This window comes from Ambystoma mexicanum, chromosome 7p (assembly GCF_040938575.1).
Source record: "Ambystoma mexicanum isolate Mex_15411 chromosome 7p, UKY_AmexF1_1, whole genome shotgun sequence".
NCBI lineage: Eukaryota > Metazoa > Chordata > Amphibia > Caudata > Ambystomatidae > Ambystoma > Ambystoma mexicanum.
The window spans coordinates 920065272-920088525 of NC_090939.1; the positions used below are offsets into that span (position 1 = coordinate 920065272).

Genomic DNA, 23254 nt, shown 5'->3' on the forward strand with positions numbered 1-23254 from the left:
GCGCTTGGTGTAGTAGTTGTATTATCATTTGTTATTTTAAAAAAAGATGTGAAGAATTGTACGGATGTACACACCTCTTATTTGGAAAGAGACTCACGTTATTCAAAATGGCATCTATTCAGAGCCAACCTATGGCATCATTAATCATTATCCACTAGATATACACTAGTTATATATTAATGTAAGTGTGGGGAAGATGACCTTCCACTGTATGACCCACACAGTACTGTGATATTAATACAGCTGCACTTAAACTTTCCTTTTTTTAAATTCCTTGCACAAAAATAAAATGTAATGTTTTGATAACCAGTCGACCAGGCAATTGTGCATTTTACCAGTCCTACTCTTGTTCCATACATTTCTTAAGAGATTGAAAATATAATAATTTTAACTAATAACGTGGAGGCATTATTGGTTTATCGGGATGCTGTGATATACTGGACGTGGCTTGCTGTACTGATGTACTGACAAAAAGAAGGGATTGTCACACACCGAGTAAGGGTCATTTCCTTGACCGAGTCATGGGAAACGATACCCATTTTGGCGGACCGGCCAACCACAACCAATCCATGCACGACTCAAATCTGCCCCAGAAAGGAATTAATGCACAGAGGCAGAAGTTTCAATTAATGGACATGATTCAACTGTCCTGTACAGACTGTTGCCCGGCGACCACCCTATAACCTGTCTACCTTGTATCTCGGACGGACTTGAGAACTCTGCTTGTTTTTCACACATGCTGCCGGGCGGGGCGGAGAGGGGTCCAATTCACACAAGGCAGATGTGGAAGTTTAGCTGCAAAATTCCTCAGGAAATTGACTCAGACCTGCAGCTGTATGAAGGCCACACCAGAGGCTCACATTCTGCACCTCAGAAAACAGTCCAGTAAAGTGGCTCTCATACAGGAAGACCGGGAGTGGGGCGGTTTCAGCGGGGTAGAGCCTGAAGGTGGCCGGGGCGCTACATTTCTGAGAAAGTCTGTAAGGGAGAACAGACTCTGCAAAGGAATCATTGATGGGCGGCATTTACCAGGGGAGCGGCTGGGAAATGTTGGTGTCATCCAAACACACTAATTAAATATCAAAAGGCCCCACACTAAATGGACTATACTAGTAATTTCTTTGTGCATTACATGTACACCGGGGATGATAGGTTGGTATGATAGGTTATTTATAACGCGCTTAATACCCACAGGTTTCTAAGCACGGAGCCAGGGATCGAACCGGTGTTGCTCCGTATCGTCTTGTTTCCAAGGCGAGCACATTGCTGCTGAGCTATCCTCCCGAGACAAAGGGTAAGCATATGCACAGGTACCATTCCTCAGGAAATTATATTTCAGCTATGTCCTACACTTATCCCATAGAAATGTGCTGTATCCTCCAAGTAAACTTGCTGGAGGTTTGTCTGTTTTAAGAGAAACTTAAACAAGCAGACCACAGCTCAGTGGCCATCTTTGGTTGGGAACTTGTGTCAGATATATCATTTAAAACACTGGTGCCTCTTTATGTGGACATCACTGCCCCTGCCCCTGAGAGTGGTGTTGATGCCTCCTCCACATGCAATAGCAACATGGATACCAAACATCTTTGCTTAAATACTTTGAAGACTGAGATTTTACTGCTGGGCCCCGGAGACCCTCCCCATCTTCCCTCGTCCATCTCTTTTTCCCACGGCTTTCTGAGCTGGGTTCATCCACCACTCAAGCGACTCAAGCGTCTAATCTGGGGGTGATTTTTGAAAAAGAAGTGTCTTTCATCCCACAAATCAATGTGATCACATAGTCGGCCCAGTATCATCTAGAGCGGTTAAGAGTGGTCCTCCCTCTCTTGCAGAATCCCCGCCGGATTGATGCAATGATCACAGCCGTCATGGCCCACCTGGATTACTGTAAAGGAATTATGTTGATTATGTTGCTAAATAATACAAAACCTAACGTCAGTCTCAATTTTGGGCTAAAGAGATCTGATCGCATCGCATCACATGAGCTATCAAACTCCTACACTGGTTTCAGTCCAACAACACATAGATTCCTAGATCTGTGCCTGACACACATAGCGGTATATGGCAGCTCATCGCACTACTACTCCAAAACTCTATCAGTCTACAAGGCAATCGGCTGCCTCAGATTGGCCTTCCATCGTTTACTAGCTCCGAAACAGTCAAAGTACATCTGTTATTGCTGTAAATCATTGCACCATCATGCCTCTGGGACTCTCTTTTGATACATCTATGCCTGAAGAAGAACCATGTGCAATTCAGACACGCTAACAAGACTCAGCTGACTCTCTCCACCTAACTTCATTTCATTACTTTTTGCCATCACCCTTTACTTCTGCCAAGAATCTCCCTCCTTCCCTGATCGCACTGTGAACATGTTGACAACCAACCGGTGGAATATAGCACGGTACAAAAACACCCAAATAAATTAAAACGTAGAAGGTTAATTTAATCTTCGCACTGTCAACAATACAGACTGGGAAAACCTCATCAACTAAAACTGCCTCCACTCAAAAAGCACCGGTAGTATAGCTCAGTGGCAACGCGCTCCTCTTGGAAGCAAGAGAACCCAGTTCGATTCCAGGGTCCACGCTTAGAAACCTCTTCAGTATTAAGCACATTATAAATAACCAATTATAAATTATAATAATCAGAGAGCCACACTCTAGGATTCTCCATCCCATGCATCGAGGCTTCTCAATGGTCCCTTAGAACACTTTCCAAAGCAGACTGCCCGTGCAAGTCATCCCTTCTGATCACCAGTAGATTCGGTGGAAGTACCTCCTTCGTTCTGGATTTCTGCCTCCATGACACCCTTGTACCCTGTCCCCGAAGCAACTGCTCAAGCCAAGGTGAGCAAGACCTTCTCTGCAGGATGACCCACGCACCATCACCACTCTGGTAATGCGTTCTTCTCCTCTTTTGCAAACTCTCTGCTTGTTGCACAATCCAAAGAGGGGAACATCCAGCAGTGATTTTCAAGGAGAACTTTCCACCCTTTATTCGTTGCATCAATTTTACCTGGTCGCTCGATCTTGCCCCTCCATCAGAATGTCTCATAAACCACCTGGCTACAGCCCTGCCTCAGGGAGCCCCCAGTATTCTCTGCAGTTTACTCAAGGCCTTCTAATTCCTAGTAAATACACGGAACACCTAAAGATTTTTGTGGTTTTGCCTTTGGGACAGCTACGACTTCGCCTAGTCCACGCCAGGGAAAGCGAACCTACTGGCCAAGATGTCTGCCATCTATGCAGTTTGTACGATATTTACCATTATCCGCAATGCATGTTTTAAATGTGCAATCATGCCTTTCGTGGTTGCTCTACGGATCTGCATCCCTGGGTTAACCTGGTCGCCGTGCCTCAGGCTCCCTTGTGCTACCCATGCAGCAAGGGAGATCAGCCTGCCTGTTTTACGTCGCTACCGCCACCTCCATGCACATTCCATGCCCATCCCTCTTGCTAGGCCAGACCGATTGCCACTCAGTCCCGCTTTCAGTGCAGCACTCTTTGCTTCGATTGCAAATTATTAACGGTACGCCGTTGTTTCATCGCCAGGCTTTTTTTCGCAGAGTTTATTGCCGAAAATCTTTGGCCGAATAAACTAATTGAAAAATATGTGGGAGAGGGACGAGGGGATATAAGGGGAATGGCGGTGTGGGGAATAGGGACTAGATTTAATTGGGAAGGCAGGGCTTGTGGGGGAATTCCCCCCAAATACAAAATAAAACAGTCAATCAGCTTTTTCAGCCGGAAATATATGGCAAAAAACTCAGCAAATAAAAAAAAGAAACTGGCGATCTGAGAACATAGAACCTCTAGTGCAGTGGCCAGGTCCACAATGAGCTTGTGTGTTGTGAAGCTGGTTCTTTTGACATCCACAACCTCCTCCATTTTGAGACTTGGCGGTCATAAGAAAGTTCAAGGTTCCTAGCACTGCGGCGGCATCCAGACAGGAAGCCAAGCTTACCCTTGGTCACCACATCTCATCCATTGAGCACTGCTGCGCTGGGGACGCCCAAAGCTCCCAGAGGTAGCAGGCAGTGCCAAGAAGTGGAAGCCCACAAGTACTAAGCCCCTGAAGTTCTAAAAACTGTGTCCTGTGCAGCAAAATAAGGGGTCGTGCGGGGACAACAAAACGGGGTTCAAAAGTGGGCATCGCTGATGCCCACCATCTTTGCACTTGGCAATTTAATGTGAAAAAGTGTCAGAAATGAAATGTGCACCGTACCAGTATAATGTGCTGCTGAACACATTATGGACCTGATTCATGGATTTTTTTGCATGGTGCAATGTGTATTTTTGCAGTACAAAGTCACTTTGCGCAGTTAACAAACATCCTGCTTCACAGAGCAAAGTGCATTGCTAACAAACACCTTGATTCACAGAGCGGTGCAAAGTGCATTGCTAACAAACACCTTGATTCACAGAGCGGTGCAAAGTGCATTGTTAAGAAACACCCTGATCCACAGAGCGGTGTAAAGTGTATTGTTAAGAAACACCCTGATCCACAGAGCGGTGTAAAGTGTATTGTTAAGAAACACCCTGATCCACAGAGCGGTGTAAAGTGTATTGTTAAGAAACACCCTGATTCACAGAGCGGTGCAAAGTGTATTGTTAAGAAACACCCTGATCCACAGAGCGGTGCAAAGTGTATTGTTAAGAAACACCCTGATCCACAGAGCAGTGTAAAGTGTATTGTTAAGAAACAGTGTATTTTGGCAGTGCAAAACTGACTTTGTACTGACTTTGCAATGGTACACTTTGCACCGTTCTGCGAATCGGGGTGTTTGTTGGCGGTGCAAAGTCACTTTGCACCACGCTATAAATTCCATGAATCAGACCCTAAACAGCCCTCTTCCAAATGAGGGTGGAAATTGTGAACAAATAAGAAACAATGACGAATGCAGATTTCCAGAAAGTCTCCATGTAGTATTTATGGAACTAAATCTGTTACTCTTAACCAGGCGGATTTTGTCTAATTAGGCATATTCCCAGAACTACTGCACATGGTAACATTAATTACTCCACACAGTATTTCCATTCTAAATTCTACCAAACTTATAATGTAGAATTAGGTGTCAGAAAAAACGAAAACGTCTAACGAAAAGAAGGAAATGAAAAACGGATCAGCCTGGCCCGAGTCTAGGTGTTGACCAATCGCAGCCCAGCAAGAGAGAGTGAGTGTTGACAGTGTCGTCCAATAGGAAATTGGCGACATCTCAGTACTTTATCACAGTGCAGCTAAACATTCTACATGCGAAGCGCCATTAAAAAAGTCCCTTTCAGTTGAAACTTTACAAACCACCAAGATGCGACGAACATTTCCCTGAGCATTTTGAATACCAGAGAAAGTTCTCAACTAAGCGTCACATCCTACGGTGGTGTATTTTAAGGGCCATGACGCACAGGGGTACATTCTTCCAGAAAGTGTGAGATGTTTGGGGACGGAAGGGGCAGCATACTTGGCAACATTCTGTGACCAAAAAGATGTAGGATTTTTCAAGTTTCAAAAATAATACTTCGCATGACAATTACATCCCAGGAAAACACAAAACATGCATTGTTGACACCACTGGAGCATTCTGAAATGCACAACCCATCAAACAGCACACAACATGGAAAGATGTTCAAATGTATGGTAAGTTAACACTGAATTAAATTACCTAACTTCACAGAAGGTAATCACACAGAGCCGGTAGGCAACGTGTGCCACTGCTCTGTAGCAGCAGCCTGGGCAATACATATTTATTCCTGCAGTGCAAGATGAATAACTGAACAACATGGAGACTGATACCCTCCTCAGTTTCATATGCAGATGCTGTGTGAGGGTGGTATGCTCTGCCACTTGCCTTCACTGGTGGTTCACCTAAGGCCTGTCATGGCCAGAGTGCAGGGCCGAGTCATGTAGCTGTGAGGTCACTGGATAGGTCTGAGCCCATCACTCAAAGTAATCACTTACCCGCCCACCACACAGACAGACTAATGTGTTGCATGCTTTTCCCTGCAGCCTGCCTTAGAGTCACATAAATTACCTGCCCCTGTAAAAAGCAGTAGCATCTGTCATCCAAATCTGCAGGCGGTCAGACTGCTTAAAAATCAGTAGCCTACTGCCTAAATCAGTAGGGTTGGCAAGTACGGTGCAGGGCATAAGTCACTGCCAACAGGCTCTCTTACATTTTATTGCCTTAAAAATATTATGCACAAATGTGTTATGCTTTGGAGCTTCAGGCGCCAGCACCCAACGGTTAGTGAGGAAAGGGGGATTATGGGGAGGATTGTTCAGGGGCAATCCACTCAACTTGGGAACAAAACAACACCGATCAACACAGGTTTGACACAGTAGAGTAGACTTGTGATTTTACCAGGTAGGGGGTGGGGGGCAGGGGAGTGGCAGGTGCGGAGGACAACATTTTAAGACCTCCCATTGAAAGTATAGGGACTTTCAGCGCAGATGGCCTTTCCCTGGGGGTTCCCGGGTCCCGGAGCACCTGCATACTAGGCGCCCCTCGTTCGATACCCGGTCCCGCGCTTGGAGGCTGGAGTCCGGCACGACCTGCACTCATTTAATTTTTATACCGTTAGTAGGCAAACTGACCTATGTCTCGTGTTCCTTGAAAGGGAATGGTTGCTTTCCAATAACTTTAGCCATTTCCTGTTCTCTGCGTGGAGGGGTGGTAGTTAAGGGGGGGCAGGGGAGTGGCGTGAGCGGCGGACAACATTTTAAGACCTCTCATTGAAAGTATAGGGACTTTCAGCGCAGATGGCCTTTCCTTGGGGGTGCTCAGGTCCCAGAGCACCTGCATACTAGGCGCCCCTCGTTCGATACTCGGTCCCGCGCGTGTAGGCTGGAGTACAGCATGACCTGCACCAATTTAATTTTGATACCGTTAGTAGGCAAAATGACCTATGTCTAGTGTTCCTTGAAAGGGAATGGTTGCTTCCCAATAACTTTAGCTATTTTTTGTTCTGTGCGGCTGCATGAGTTTCCCCTTGGTATAACGTTCACTTGTTAAGTAAAGGATAGTCTTGTTTCGTTCAGAAGACACGCTGTTTATTAACATCACTGCTAGTGTGGGATATGTCAATGCAAGTACATAGTTACCAACATGTCCCATTCCAATCTGTAGGTGCTTATCCAGTCCTGTTTTTTTATTAGTATTCTGGGACTTGTAGTCTGAGTTTTAAAATGGGAAAAGTGGAACTACAATTACCAGAATGCAAAGAAAAAAACAGGAATGGATAAGCACCTACAGATTGGAATGGGTCATGTTGACAACTATGCAAGTACATTAATCATCCTGTGCCCTACCTGGTCTTCTGGGGTATAGGAAATGATCTCGGCCTTCGAGATATCAAGTAAGGGGCAATAATTGCGCAACAGTGAGTCAAGCGCAAGCAATGTTTCGAGAATGCGCAGCAGAGACGTGGTGGCCCCATGGCTCCAAGAATAGCAGACAGGCACGAATGCAGTGATGGGGGAGTGCTGCCTACCGGTGGGACCAAGCACACAGGCGGCCGATTAAGACGAAAAACCAAACACGTGTACAGGATCATAGAATACTCTGGAATGAAGGTGTGGGGTCAGGGCTGGCTTTGCATACACATGGGGTCCATGTTTTTGTTCTCGGCAGCTTTCTGACCATGGGGGGCCCCCATCTAACAGGGTCTGGAGTACACATGTGGGAAGAGGCAATGAACCAGTGACATGTAGGGCATGATATAGTGACTCACATGTTTGGGTGGCCAGGGACTCAGACATATGGAAGTGGATGCCCGAGTCTCCCATACACACATTACAGGTTGCTAGAGTTCTGCTGCCATTGCCTCGAGACTGCCTCCCGGCTATTTCCCCTTAGGACAAGCTGGCAGTGAACATTCTCCCACTTTCTGCCCCCAGGGTGGTACACGTGTGCTCTACTATGCGGGCTGATAGTCTGCCTTTGGGAGGTTCAGGCCCACTCTAAAGTTCAACATTGGACATCAACGCCTTTACTTAATGTGCGCCTTAAACATGTGGGAGGAACCCCAGTAGCCTGCAATGTATCAAGAAAGTATTCATCTGGGAATGTCTCGTCTCGGGAGGATAGCTCACGGGGCAACGTGCTCGCCTTGGAAGCAAGACCACCCAGTGCAACACAGGTTCGATCCCTGGGTCCCTCTTAGAAACCTCTGGGTATTAAGCACGTTATAAATAACCTATCATATCAATGAGTTCTACAGTATCAAACACCTTGAAGGCAACTATCCTTGCATTAAACCATACCTTGACAAAGTATTGGCGCAATGAGGGATCAGAATGTGATTTTTGCAACAATGTATTGTTCAAACATATTACATAGTAGGATATTATTTTCCTACCACACCCAGAGAGTTACATTTGTGAAATGTCGAGCATATATCTGGTTGAAGCAATTATCTTGTTCATTTATTATTATCATTATTATTATTATTATTACTACACAAATTAACAGTGCTGTGCAGTATTTTTTGTGCAGGCAAACATCCTATGTGGTGGTGCAGGTTGAGGGAAGACCTCAGCTTTAGGAGGTGGTGTGAGCTGATATCATGCAAACAGCCAATGCTACAAATAACAATAATAATAATTTGCATTTATATAGCGCTACGAACCCTCAGGTATCTGAGCGCTGCTTATTATTACCCACGGTGTGTGGTGCTCATTTATCGAGCTCGGAAGGATGAAAGGCTGAGATTGGCCCTGCCTGGATTCGAACCTGCGTTAGCGGTCTACTCGCTGTGCCACTTGACCGGCATACAAAGACTATAAATAAAAGAATGTCCAATCAAGGTTCTATAAAATAAATAGACTTTTAATTAAACAATAAAATGCAAGTAGCTAACTGGAAAAACCCACCCTTAAAAAATTAACTCAGAGAATGCAGCGCTATGGAAGGATCTGATCAGGCAACAATGTCATTGTTCAATCGTCTTGAAGAAAAAGGTAGTAAAGAGGGTTTAAAAGTCGCTAAGGTACCAAAAGTGACCCAGGGTGACAGGGCCCCTTCACGGTATGTTACTGTTTTGTCTTGGGTGCTTAAGAGCATCGAGTCGGGCTTCTATGCATTTCCCTGCTGTCGAATTGGTGTCTAGATGAAACGAGTCATGTCGTTTCAGCGGCAAGTCGGCATCACATATGATTTGAGATGGAGCTTCCGATGCATCTAGCTGACTCATAAAGTAGTGAGGGTCAATGGATCCCAAAAGTTCAAGAGAAAAGATGGCTCACAATGGATCGAGTTACTTGTTGAATCGGATCAAAATTATATTTTATTGGGGTGAGCAGTGAACAGAATGTGGTGACCTGTATGCTTCCACAATGTCTAGCGGGCACTCAAGTCATGGGGGCATTGCTCTTCACTGGGGCTAGATGGTGATAAGACTGCTCGAAGAGGCAGGTAAGCAGCTAGAAGTTCGTAGTCTATCAAACTCAGTTTCACTGTTACTGTGTCGGATTGAATGGAGTCGAGCATGATCGAAGTAGCTCAAAGATGTCTGAAGGCTGAAGGCTGTGAAACAGGATTCCAACTGCTCTTGGACAGTGTCGAGTCAGGCTTTTATGCTTTTTCCTGCTGTCGAGTCTGTATCAAGAAGGATCGGGTCGCCTTGCTCCAGCTGTGAAATTGGCATTGAATCTGCTTCGAGAGGGGACTCTGTGTGGATCAATTTGTCTCACAAGACGATGCTAGTTGATGGATCCCAACAGCTCTGGTCAGTATTTGAGTCGGGATTAAATGAGACATCCACTGAGTTGAGACAGGATGAGAAATGATGGCTTCTAGTGTGCCAATTCAGAGGTCGAGTTGGGTTGAGGTGATGTTCTGTTTGATCAAGATGGCGAACGGAGTGTGGCAAGTCGGATGTTTCCACAGTGGGTAACCAGCGCTCGAGTCATGGTCATTGGTGCTCTATACTGGTATCAGGTGACATTGAGCTAGCTCAAAGAAGAAGGTAATCAGTTTGACGTTCATAGTGTGTCAAAAGCAGCACCACAGATCTTGTGTCGGCTTAAAGGGAGGTGAGCACAGTTGAAGAGGTCTCAAGGCAGTTAAACCGGATTCCAGTTGCTTTTGGACTTATGGGTTGCTAGGAACCCCAAACCAGGGGCTGAATGAAAAGGTGAGCCCTTGTGCTATGCACTCCCACTCCAGGGTGGACTATCTGACTGAGAAATTGAAGTGGGTCAATGGATCCCAACAGTTCAAGCGATAAGATAACAAGTCGAGTGAGTGGTTGAATCAGGTCAAAATGATATCTTATTGGTTTGAGCAGTGAACAGAATATGGCAACTTGTATGCTTCCATAATGGCTAGCTGGTACTCGAGTCATGGTGCCGTTTCTCTTCACTGGTGCTAGATGGTGTTCAGATGGCTCAAAGAAGCAGGTAAGCAGCTAGAAGTTCGTAGACTGTCAAACTCAGTTCCACGGGTCCTGTGTTGGCTTGAGTGGAGTTGAGCATGGTCGAAGTGGCTCGAAGAGGTCTCAGGCAATGAAACAGGGTTCTAGATGCTCTCAGACTCATGGGTTGCTAGGAACCCCAATCCAGTGGCTCCATGACACGGTGAGCCCTTCTGCTCTGCACTCCCAGGATAATCAAAGGGGCTGCATCCTGGCTATGGATCCACGTGGCTGGAATGGAGACACTCAGACCAAATCCTAATATGCATAATTCCTGTCATAGATGCAGTCCCACTCACAGTTCGTTCATTCATTCATTCATTCATTCATTCATTCATTCATTCATTCGTTTATGTCATTTGTTATAGCACCTTTCACCATAACTATGGTCCCAACGCGCTTTTGGTTAAACACCCTCAGAGGCACTGGAGTCCAAAAATGTGGGAGCGTTTGGGAGGTACTATTATGTGTGTGTGCATGTCAGCCATTAAAGGTGTTCAAGGGTGGGTGTAGTTGAGGAATACTACGGGCTAACGCGAGGGATTGTGTTTAATGAGATAGAGATTTATGTGGTACGCTATAGTTCGAATTTCTGTCGTTAAAAGTAGCTTTATTCTTATGGCAGAGGTGATGTGCAATTGTGTTTGTGTTGTTTGTGTGTGTAGAGTGTGTGGAGTGAGAGCGTGCCTTTCCGCTAATTTGCGAAGGCGCGGTGTGCAGGTTGAGAAATGGGTTAGCTGTACAAACAACAATGTCTATTTCCTAGGTTTCATCTATGTACAAGGGGCAGTGCTGCATTTCACAGGTGACCTAAGTGCTCGATGAATGTATAATACTCACCCTCAGTGCTGACACAAGTATGATATCAAATTACCCAGTCTTTATAATTGTGTAATTCTATTAGCCACCAACGCAGGCATGGCTTATAGCTACAAATTTGCATGCCACCAGACTAACTAGATTAAACAATTATTATAATATATACCCAGAGGTGCAGGTAGTTAAAACGTAATCTCTGCCTGCCGGACCTTTGTGTGCCAGCAGTGGACTGGAATGCGCATGTGACCTTTGACCCTGCTCTGTGCCACTCCAAAGCTGATGCTGAGGGCACCAGGAGACGGTTTAAGCGCATTGTTTCATTATCATTTGGCAAGGGAGCATTTATGAAGTGGTCATTACATTAGCAAACCTCCCTTTCAGAGACAGAATTCCCCATATAATTTTACATTAATAAAAAGCACAAAAGGTTGGGCAATCTTGCCCTTGCCAGATGGCATTCTGTCACATATACTTTCAAAATGTCAGATGTATCCCAAATTCCTAGTACCAATACAAGCGCCTTAGTTCCAGCATTGTAACTAGCTGCCTCATGCTGGGGCAAAGGATTACGCTTGCCATTTGGACTGAAAAACATAATAGAACAAGTGAGCAGGGAAGCAGTGCTTAGATGCTGCCCATACAGTGTAATGTCCAGCATTGCTCTTACACAGTTTTTCCAGGCATTCATTTTGGAAAACCCTCCCAGGTACTAGCACCCTAGGCATTGTGTGTTTTTGCTTCTGATCCCCTGGAGATGGAGATTCGCTATGATGCCAGAGCTCTGCAATCTTTGCTCACCAGATGTTCTGGACCACAACTCCCTTCAGCCCTAGCCAGCACTGTCAATGGGGAGGAATCATGGCACGCGTAGTCCAAAATATATGGAGAGCCCTCTCCCAACAAAATGCCCTTCCTCTGAGTGAGAAAATGGGACCCACTGTTGGGAGCGTCCATCATTCAGGACCATTTTGTGAACTGGCAAGCAAGAAAGTGTGCCCACTGGCTCTGCAGTACCTTTTTTGTCACAAAGATGAACACACTCAATTATTTCATCACTTAAAAAAAAACAAGCCAGATTAGTCTGAGTGACATGCTCACAGCAAAACATATGGAGCACTATCAAATATCCATTAACAATGACCATGGGCAAAGCCAACAGTTTTGGATTATGTGTAGGCATTGGATGGCCATTTTCCAGGCGCTGCTTCAATGGTACTACCGGCCCATAAAATGGCAAAAGCTGCGACATGATTTTTAGTACTTGGACATTTTATGGCAGGGCCTATCTAGTGTCCATGCACTGTTGTCTTTGCGAATACTGTTTTTCACAGGAATTCAGTTCAATGCACAGATGCAATAACACACATATTACATCTATTACACCAGGAGCAGGTTTATCAATGCATCAAGCGATTCGCTTTTAGATGGCTGCTTAGAGATAACATTGGCCTGCCCTTAACAGGACAGAGCTAGCTCAAAGCGATCATACTGGGAGGGAAGAGTGGAGTAGGGAGCGGGTGGTTTGGGTGGGGATGAGGAGGAGTGTGTGGTAATGGACACGGGGACTTGTATGGGCACTCAATGGGTGTTTAAAAAGCCATCCGACACCCACATTCTGCTTGTACTGCCTCACATTCCATCTCTCTCCTATCTTCACTGCCCATGCCAATAGTTTCAGCTCATAGGCAGTGCTAGCAGTTTTAGCGCCACCTAGTAGCCAACACTAAAATAAAACACTCCTGTGCATTAGTCTCATAGTTCGCCCGTGCAAAAACTTCATCAGGACGCGCAGCATCATCACCCACGCAGACACGGCTGCCCAACCTTTAGGACTGTAGAAGCTTAACCTTCGTCTAGTGACTTCTTCAAGTAGGAAAAATGTTTCCTACAACTAAAGATGCCTTTTTTATCTTTTATTTTATTTTGTTTGGTTTGCAAAAAATATTTTACAAAAGTAGTTTCAGATGAAAAAACATTATGCAACAATCAACCACAAGTAAAACACACAGATGTCTTTTTCAGGTTCCAGTTTTCCCTTTCGTTCCTGTTTCAGGGGCTTGATTGCTATGTGTATACCCATTCCCCTCAGGATTCTGGGAATATTTGATTTCAGTAGCTCACACCACCTAAGGGCCCGATTCATGGAATTTTTTGAGCAGCTCAACGTGACTTTGCACTGCTGAAAAGTGACTTTGCACTTCCGACACAAACCCTGATTCATGGAACTGTGCAAAGTGTATTTTTGCAGTGCAAAGTCAGTGCAAAGTTCGTTTTGTATTGCAAAAAAATATGATAACGGAACATTTTCGAAAATATATATGCATGGAGGATGGGGGTAAAGGGTTAAAAAGTGTGGGCAGGTTCGGGTGGGGTTGGCAGCTGTAAATTTTTTTTTTTTCAGTAGTTCAAATGCCATGTAACCATTGGAAATGTGTCAAGAAACTTCAGAAAAGAAGGGGCGAGGTCCGAGGGACAGACTGCAGAGCTCCCCTGCACTCTGAGCAGGTGGAAGAACAGACCATCCCTTGGCCAATGAAGGAAGGTGACTTTTCTCACAAGGCGCATTGGTTCTGTGTCCTTATATGGGTGATCAGTATGAAGCCAGTCTTTATAATGGTGCAGTCAGTACACAGTCATTTTTGCAGTACAAGATGACTTTGCACTGACTTTGCACTGCAAAAATACAAATCAAAGGGGGGGTCTGGGAGTCTCTCTACCAGCACGAACACAGCCCATTGACCTTGTTTTGCACTGCAAAAATACACTTTGCACAGTTCCATGAGTCAGATTTTGTGTCGGCGGTGCACAGTCACTTTGAACCGTGCAAACAATTCCATGAATCGGACCCTAAGTATCTAACCCTGTCAAACAAGATATTGGTTGTGTGATTATCTGTCTCCTCCATAAGAGTTTGCAATAATCCATCAATGATTTTGGCATCTTTCATTGCACCAGTATGATTCTGACCAGATGCAATGCATAGAACCTCATCCAGAGGAGTGACCTGCATGCCGCATTCGCACGCAAACCAATCCCTCTTTTGGACACCTGGCACTTACCCCACGCCCTCATTCCCTCTCCCACTCTGCAGTGGCACTTTCCTAATCCTCACAGGGACTAGTAGGTCCGCCTCTAGCTTTCATTGTTATATTTGCTTTCTTTCCTGTGTTCCCTCCATGCTGTCCTGTGGGCGCTTTGAAACACAATTTACTTGATGTGCAAGGGCCAGACAATTACAATTTATTTATTTATTTATTTATTTTGCATTTGTAACTTACAAACACACATAAATAAATAAATAAATGTGTTGTTTTTCCTCTGTGATTTTGGTCATGCCATTGCCTGATTTCTCTTTCCTGTCACCGCCTCCCCAGCCCTGCCAGTCCTCCTGCCCCTCCTTTCCACCGAGTAAGGTCTGTCGACCCCCTTGCAGGTTCACAGCATGCCACCTTTCAGACAAGGCCAGGTTGCTGTTAGGCCACTACAGTGGTCGCGGGCACAGTATAAATATTGGATAGCATACCATAACATAACATGTGATGCTGAGGCGTTTTTAGGGCGGGGACAGGCGGGGGCTGAGGGGGCTATAGCCCGAGTCTTTTGGTTGTAGCCTCGGATAAAAGCTCAGGGTTTACAACCAGAAAGGCTAGCTAGCCCCCAGTCCCGAAAATCAGCGTAGCCCCGGATCTTTTCCAGACCTACCAACACCCCTGCTGTTTAAGTGCAGTGTTCCAAGAGAGATCTGTGATTGGTGTAAGTGAAAAAGCACGCTCCGATTGGTACAACATAAAGGCTTAGGAAGGGCCATAGATTTCTGCCTCCCGATACCGATGGCGAAGTCTAAGAGAGTTCGAAATCTCATGCCTTGTACCACCCGAGTCGGTTCGTCCAATAGAACGGCATGAAAACTTGGATTTTTGTAACGCTTATGGAACCAGGTATCACATCACATCATACACAGGCAAAGTTCTTTGTAGGGCAAAGACAGTCTGAGCCAACCTTTTCCGGCAGGTTGTGCCCTAGACCCATATGTTTGCTTCAGGGTCCGTATTACAGAAGCTTTGCACCAGTGAAAATGCAGTTAGAACTAGGGCAAGAATTGCTCTAGTGTAAAAAAAAAAATAATGAATTTTTTCCCAGGGCAATGTCTGCCCACGCCCTAGTCCCTTACCCTGGAAAAAATAAAGGCAATGAGAGAATATGTTTTTGCATTGCGTAATGTTTGCCTCAGCACCAATTGCTCTATCAAAAATGCAACGTGACTGTACTGCCAGCCCTTATGTCTATGCCTAAAAATGACCTCTTCTGCCTGTCTCTGTTAAGAGGAATCCTGCATTTTCTTGCGCAATGTATCATCATAGTTCGCCTTTCCCAAAATCCGAACCCTTGCACGTTGAGCAAAGCCCTAGGCCTTGTTAAGTGAAAACAAGCCAATAAATACGACGCGAGCAGGCTTTCGTTTGGCCGCGTGAGCAGTCGGTATGTAGCAGCTCGGTCCAGCCGCTCTGTATTTGCTCAGCACACAGGCCCGCACCCTGCCTTCACATGTTGCACTGCTCTGCTAAGTCAAAGAGCTCCGAGGAATGTGAGCCCAGAACAGATGCAGCTGCAATGCCCTAGGATTTCTTTCGCTCCCAATCACTGGGTAATTGATTCCGTCTGAATACATAGAAGGCCAGCAGATATGTGCTTAAATATTCCAACTACCGGTACACTACTTTAATTTTAGGAATTTGATGCAGTGTGGAGTTAGCGTCTGGGTGAATAGCTCACCAGTTAAGTACTCCCCTCTGACATGGGGATAACCACACTTTACCAGTTTGAATCCTGCGGGAGGGCTGACTCAGCCCTTCATCCTTTTGAAGAGTGATACATTGATTACAATTAAATTGGGCAATCATAGCGCCTGCTCTTTGGTGCGCTTAGAGGTGGGACATATCTAGCATAAAGCACTTTATATAAAAAGAACAATCATTAATATTAGCTGCAAAGAGAAGCATAGTGCTAACTGAGAACTTTTTGGTGTGTTAGGGGTATCTCGAACAGCAGGTACTGTCCATATATAATAGTATGTTATATACAGGTGGATGAATACTTAAATACATAAAAACTTGGTCAGATGGGGGCATTTACTTGGTACAGTACAAGGCACCACAATGTGCAGTCGAAGTGCATATATTTCCATTACAGTTTACATGTTTACATTTTCACGCACATTGATATTAAGCGATTTGACCAGAATCACACATTGCTTTTGCTCATGTGTTGAGGCCGGGATTGCAACCAGGTGGCAAGCTCAGCCATTTAGCCAAAAAGACCACATACCGAGATGTGCACATTATGGGGTTAATCACTACATCATCAAGGATCTGCCAACTACTGACCTCGTCTTTTCCTGAAACTAATTACCCCCCCCCCCCAACTTCGCCTCAAAATCATTACCGACTCACTTTCACCTCCAACTTGATCATATGAAGATCAGGGGAGCATTAGAGATCTACTGGCTTCTCACTGCCTTTGGATCTTCTCGCCCCTTTACCTTTCGCCATCCCACTTTCAATTTAGCGCTCTGAAGCGACAGATAGGTGGCCTTTGCGCTATACGGAAACCCTGCATAAAATACATGAATAGGATTACAATTCACAACGCTCTGTAGGGATGGAACCTGCTGGGTTTCCTAGGGCTGCTTTGCTGAGTGCCCATATTTTAGACAGAACTGTGTGAAACTTGACAGCAAATATTTAAATTATATTATTTATAAAATTAGCCACGCAAATAATAAAGAGGCTACCATAAAAAACCTAACATTGTTAATGGGTGTTTCATCACCACATGATTAGAATTCAGCACTAATGCATGGGTGCCTTTGAAAGGCTTAAAGGAATACACTGCTTTAAAATACTACAGTACGAAATGAGAGAGGACAGGAACACCCCATGTGTACACATTTGATTTTCCAGCCCATTAGTTCCTGCCCGATTGTAGGGCTGTCCCTTCAGTTACAGAGAGCAAATATTTGATAGCAGTAGTGCAGCAATAGTTTACAAGCTTGGTGCGCTATATAAATGCTGAAATAAATAAATAAATAAATAAATAAATAACGCACTTTTGATACTAGCCGATTGTGCCATTCATCAGATGAGCATATATTAATGAGAATGGTATATAAACATTATGCACGTCCTTCGCAAAGTGAAATGACGGGTGTGATGAACAGACTATACCATCCAATGGCACTGATTTTGACATTTTGTTCACAAAAATACAAGAAGCCACAACGGCGCCAATCTAAATTGTATGAACATGTCAACTAACCATGGACACGTATTTACGCTATACAACTAGCGTGCATGGGCCCACATCGTGCATTGCTCATTTTAAAAGAATGTTTGCACAGGGTAGTTTGGTCTACCTTGATGAGAAGTACACCTTGGAGTGCAGGGGCTTTGGTGATCAATTGAAAACGGGCCAATCATTTGTATTGTAAACGAATTGCAATAAAAGCCAGGCGAGACCTACATGGAACGTTAAGCCACTGACAACATGTCTGAAGCTTGGCCGGACATTCAAGAACAGCACATTTCTCATTTGTTTTAGCTAAAAGCACAAAGTTGCTGTAAACTTCAGGCGATGAATAATTCAACGCTTAGAGGCCCAGAGAAATAATATGACAGAACCCCATACTCTCCAACTTGCGAGTAAAAACTGCAGTGTAATGCATGGTCAATAGCCATCCATAATGGGGCAAGATTAGAGCAATGTCGCTCAACCTCCTGCCATATCAATGGAGATGAAGGGATTCACAGTTAGGTCGACAGAGAAAGCACGTTGACATCTTCTTATCAGACTCTGTGAGGCAGCGGGGCACGAGAAAGAGAACCAGTGGGAGCCAGAAGCCGGAAGAGGAGTGCACTTACCTTGCGTCTGGCAGATTCTGGAAGAGGAGCTCGCGCAGGCCAGCAGGGGAGGACTGAGGACGTTTTCTGATCGGCAGCTGGTAACTTGCTCTTGGTTTTTATGAGCAGGTGGGAGGAGCTGGCCCCCCACTCCCCCTCACCCTCCCATAGAACAGTAGGTGGGCTGTCAGCAGAGCACATGCAGGCAGGCAGCCACGGTGGGCTTATATGTTTGCTACACTCGCTATTCCTGGGAGCCTACATGTACAGAAGGGAAGGGTGGCAAGGGGGGAAGAGATAACGATTTAGAAGGAAAAAGAGGACAGGATGTAAAGTAGAAGAAGAGGTGCAGAACCCCTGGTTAGAGAAGGAAGGGGGCTGCGTGGCACGTAAAGTTATATTTTTAGATATAGCAGTAGAGAAAGAAACAACAGAAAGGGGGTTTAGAAGGAAATAAAAGTAGATAACAAGGGAGAGGAAGGGGCTGGGGAAGTGAGGGCAACAGCAAACTTCAGTGTCGCGCGAAGTAGAGGGGATGTCGTGAGAGAAAACTGTAGCCGGGGGAGGGGAGATGTATGCAAGTGACAGAAAAGAAAACACGCAGCTATAGAAGGGGTGTTAGAGAGAAAAACGAAATGGCATACATGGCGCCCCAAGGCCAACACGGTGGTGATGGGCGCAGTATAAAGTCTTATTAACATGACGTGTCATATGCATTGGGGTTGGTGCAGGGCAGGGGAAAGTATGGGGAAAACGCAGCGATGTTACATTGGTTCGTTTTCTGGAACGCTCTCAACAACTGCCGGCGTGGATTTTAAGGAATGTTTGGCACACATTAAGCCTTCCGGTACATATGGGTTGAGACATGTGCACGCACATACGAAGAGTCCGGTGATAAGGGGGTGTCATAAATATATATTAATACATCCATTTACAAACACAGGCACACAGAACGTGTTACATGTCGATGGACAGATACGCACTTGAAAGCAGATTGGGAAGAGTGCCAACGTGTGAGAGGCAGCAGGAGACATGTATACATCAAGGCAACATATACTTTACGTCACCAGACTTTCTTCACATCGTTAAAAACGCATTTGGGTACAACATGAAGGGCTCAAAACATCTGTGCGCAGCAAGTCCTCGCGCAGCGTCAGTATTGCCTACTTACTCTTATTTTTTTCAAACTACGTCTTACGGAAGAATGGCAAAAGCGCCGTTTTGAACACTTGAGGCCAGTTTGTGCTTGGTTTCCAGTCACCAGAAGACGTGGTAGCGAAGGCCTTTACGCAAGGATGTTTCTGGAAGGCTCCCAGCATCCAGGACTTGTCACATTCCACGCCCACGCCCAGAAAAACCGTTGGTCAAGGAATAACACGCCTCTCTTGTTGTAGTGCAGAAGGCTCAACTGCCATTAGGAAAACAAATATGTTGGGGTTCCCAGGCAATCCTTTGAATTACGTTTCTGGGCCGTTTCAGGACATGGGCTTATTGTAAGACTGGTGGTGCGCTGATAATGGTACTGGAATTACTGCCATTTTGCCAAGACTTTCCCCCACCACCAAATCTGCTGAAGGTCTTTCCTCCACTTTGCCACTAAAAAATGGAGAACTTATCGTGGGGCGAAATTTCCATCTATGATAATTCACCCCAAACTGCCCTGCAGTCCCAAGAGCTCTAAAAATGGACATCAGCACTGCCCTTAACCCGCTGATGATCTGAGGGGAACGGTAAATGAGTTTGGGGGTATTTACCACTGTAAATACTGCCAAACTCGTAATGAGGCTCATTCTCCAAAACTTGAACAACAACCCAACGTAGTAGCGTTAACTTCTAATGGATGCAATCTTATTGCTTTTGAAGTGATAGTATCAGCAGAATTAGAAACGTTACTGGGACACGAAAGGCCTGTATTTTCTAGTTAACCTGCAACATAACATGTACTGTTGCCCTAACATACCCAGCAGAAGGCTAGGAGAAACAGAAGACTACTGCATATTCACATTTCACGTCGCCTTCTTCTATAGTGCTTCTATAGTGCTTCTGCTGCCTTAAAGCTGCTCTGCAGGGGAGTTGAGGACTAGATGAGGCAAAGTGGGGGAACATGATCGGGAGCAGTAAAGAAGGAAGTAGTGTTTTGGGCAGTCGGGGAAGGATGCATGACGCCATGTAATGTAACGTTTTTGATTCTGACCAGTTTGGCGTTCAAATCCTCAACTTCTCAGGATTTATATTACCCCAGAGTGGCTGGCAGGGGTCCAGATGTACGTAGGACTGTGCTCAGGTGGATTCTTAACATTTCTGTGGGATATTTACTTTCTAGGGTCTCCTGGAGTGCTGCATTTAACGGGCTTTTTCAGAGAAGAAGGTGGCACTGCAGTGGTTGGGTTGCATCAGCACCCAGCTCCATAGTCTGGTGGCCATGACTATGAACGACAAGCCTCTTTTAGCATTCCATGGAATTGCCAGGGGGGCCATGTACTTGTATCATAGTCGTCTTGTTTTAGAATGTGCATTCTCTTTCGGGTGAGACATCCAGTACATGGCTAGTACTACCAGTCTGATTTGATCTGTTTTGTACAGTCATAGCAGACATCTTGTAGATGTATCCTGTTTTCTCTACAGCTGTTACAATAGGTGATATGAGATGCCCAAGCAGATGCTGTTCAGATAGGCCAGTCATGCTGTGACCAGAGAGATGTCCGTCAACACTTTGTTTGAAGGTAAGAAAAGGCTGGATACATCCACATGGTCGGAGAAGAAAAAATAATTTCCAAAGCAGTGCCTTAATTCGATGCTACAGTCTCAGTTCTTCCAACCATCATAATTCCGATATTAAATGGCCAATCAGTCTCATATCTACTCTTGTCAGGGGATCCGTATTGAACGTATATATTTAGTTGAACAAATCATGATTTACATATTTTTAGAATTAGATCATCCCGTTCTTGGTCATTTATGAGTTCACATGTCTGAGACATCTGGTGAGCTCAGTTGTAATGACATCTATCTCTGGAAGATATTTACATTTCTAAGGATTTAATTTTGGGGACGAATGACACAAATTCCCCTCCCTATCAACAATTATACTACAAAATCTGGGACAAGATACCTGTTGTTTTAATCTACATATTTCATTTTTGTTCAAATATTAAATCAAGGAATTAAGGCTGATCCCCTAATTTACAATGCCGGGGAAGTCACCCACAATATTTCAAATGTTAACTGGCAGGTTGTTTACAGAAAGAAAACTGCAACTATCTGCCGTTGCCTCACTAATATTTTCAGTTGAATTTTCAAAAAGATCCATCCATCAAAAAACAAACATCAATGATTAGCCTAAATTAACAGAAATCGATTCACACAATCTACAACATATACTTACAGTTGTCTAACTGATCGGATTCCCACTTGAAATGAAAAGGTGAAGCAGCTCACAGAATAAAGTCAGAAACAAAGCAAATTGTGTCATTTTCACTGAAACTACTAACAAGAATTGCACATGATAAACATGTTGCTCGTCTACAATAATAATTTATTTAATGTGTTACAGTTTAGTTAATAAACTTTACACATACAAAGTAATACTTAGACAAAGATTAATTCTAAAATCAAACTAATATGAGATAAGATAATAGCAACACCATAGAATAACAGTAAATGTCTACTTTTAGAAAAAAGTAAGGTAAAGAATTAAAAATAACAATACAACCTAAACCTTAAACATGTCCAAAGTATATCACCTTAGCTAACAAGGAGTAGAGAGTTAACATAAGTTAAAAACACGATTCAGAGTATCAGCACATTATGGTACACTTATGGCCACGGACTTCATGAACCTTGGTATAGGCAGAGTCAAAGGATGTGATATGGACAACATATTCAGATCTTGATGCCTAGTTTGCCCTCTAGCCAGATGTTGTATAGGGCAATCAAGACTCGAATGTTCTCCGAATTTAAGCAATGGTGCCAAAATAAAGAATCAGAGATTGCTGCCAGATTATGCGTATACTTTCCAATATGGTGATGAATTACGTCAATCATACTTCCACAATGTGTCAAGACATGTTGAGCTGACTCCAAAACATTGTCAATTTTACACAATCGGCAGATACGTTGTTCCGACAGAGTTCGCTCTCCCCTCCCCGTGACCAATAAGGTCAGGAGCTGGTCCAATCTTAATAGAAGTACAAAGCGTTGCAGTCTTTTGGAGGGGCATAGGTTGAGGTAGTCTTGCGGTTTCATGAATGAAGAAAGCCTAAATTGCACAAATTCGTAGCTTTTCAATGAGCTAAGGTGGGCAAAGTTCTCCAGCCAGTCCCACATTTCAATATGCTTGTCAAGAGCCTTCTGGACCTGGTTGGAGTACCCCCCTTCTCGTCAAGACCATCCTATGTCTGCAAGATATTTTAACATTTTGACAGCAGGTGAGAGGGGATTTTGCTTCTTGCCTATTTCCTTGTTAACTGTACTCAGTAAAGGATTTGTTGTACCACTACGCATTTTCACGAATAACCCAGATATCGTTTTCATGACAATAGCTTTCAATGATGGTATTCCCAATTCCAAATGTATAATGGCCATTGGAATTCCTGGTGCTAGGCCCAGTACCTGCTGCAAAAATTTCCCCTCTATGACCTGAAGCCAGCTGAGATCTACATCAAAAAGAGCCTCTGGCCTATAGGTCCTCATGGATATGAACACTTGCAGATAGAGTTGGCGAGTGCCCCATAGCGTAAAGCCTCCTTGCTTGTTTGTAAAGCTAGCAATTAACGCTGTGACCTGCGCTGCGCGCATGCTCCGGTAGTGTTTGCATGGCACATATTCCCCGGTAGGCTCAAAATCAATACCCAAATAGCGATATTGCGGCGCATAGGGGATTATGATATTGCCCACCATAAGGTTAACGCGTGATGCTCTTTTATTGGTGAATCGCAAGACCTTCGTTTTGTCAAGATTTATAGTAAGGCCATTGCATTTAGCAGAATCCCACAGTGCTGTAGCCGATCTACGCAGACCACTGATTTTATGATCAAAAATGACCAAGTTGTCTGCGTATGCCAGGACAGAGCAAACCACCTCCCCGATTTTAGGAGGGCAATTAGAAGCGGCAGTTATAGCCACAGG

General features: G+C 44.6%; 1 protein-coding gene across 1 annotated transcript in view; it reads right to left on the bottom strand.

The window, feature by feature from the left end:
• COL8A1 (collagen type VIII alpha 1 chain) overlaps positions 1-18283 on the bottom strand; it is a 145930-nt gene extending 127647 nt beyond the window's left edge. The window contains exon 1 of the mRNA XM_069637210.1: positions 18149-18283. The gene's annotated coding sequence lies outside the window, so the exon portion shown is untranslated. The remainder of the gene's footprint in view (positions 1-18148) is intronic.
• Between the last annotated feature and the right edge of the window lie 4971 nt (positions 18284-23254).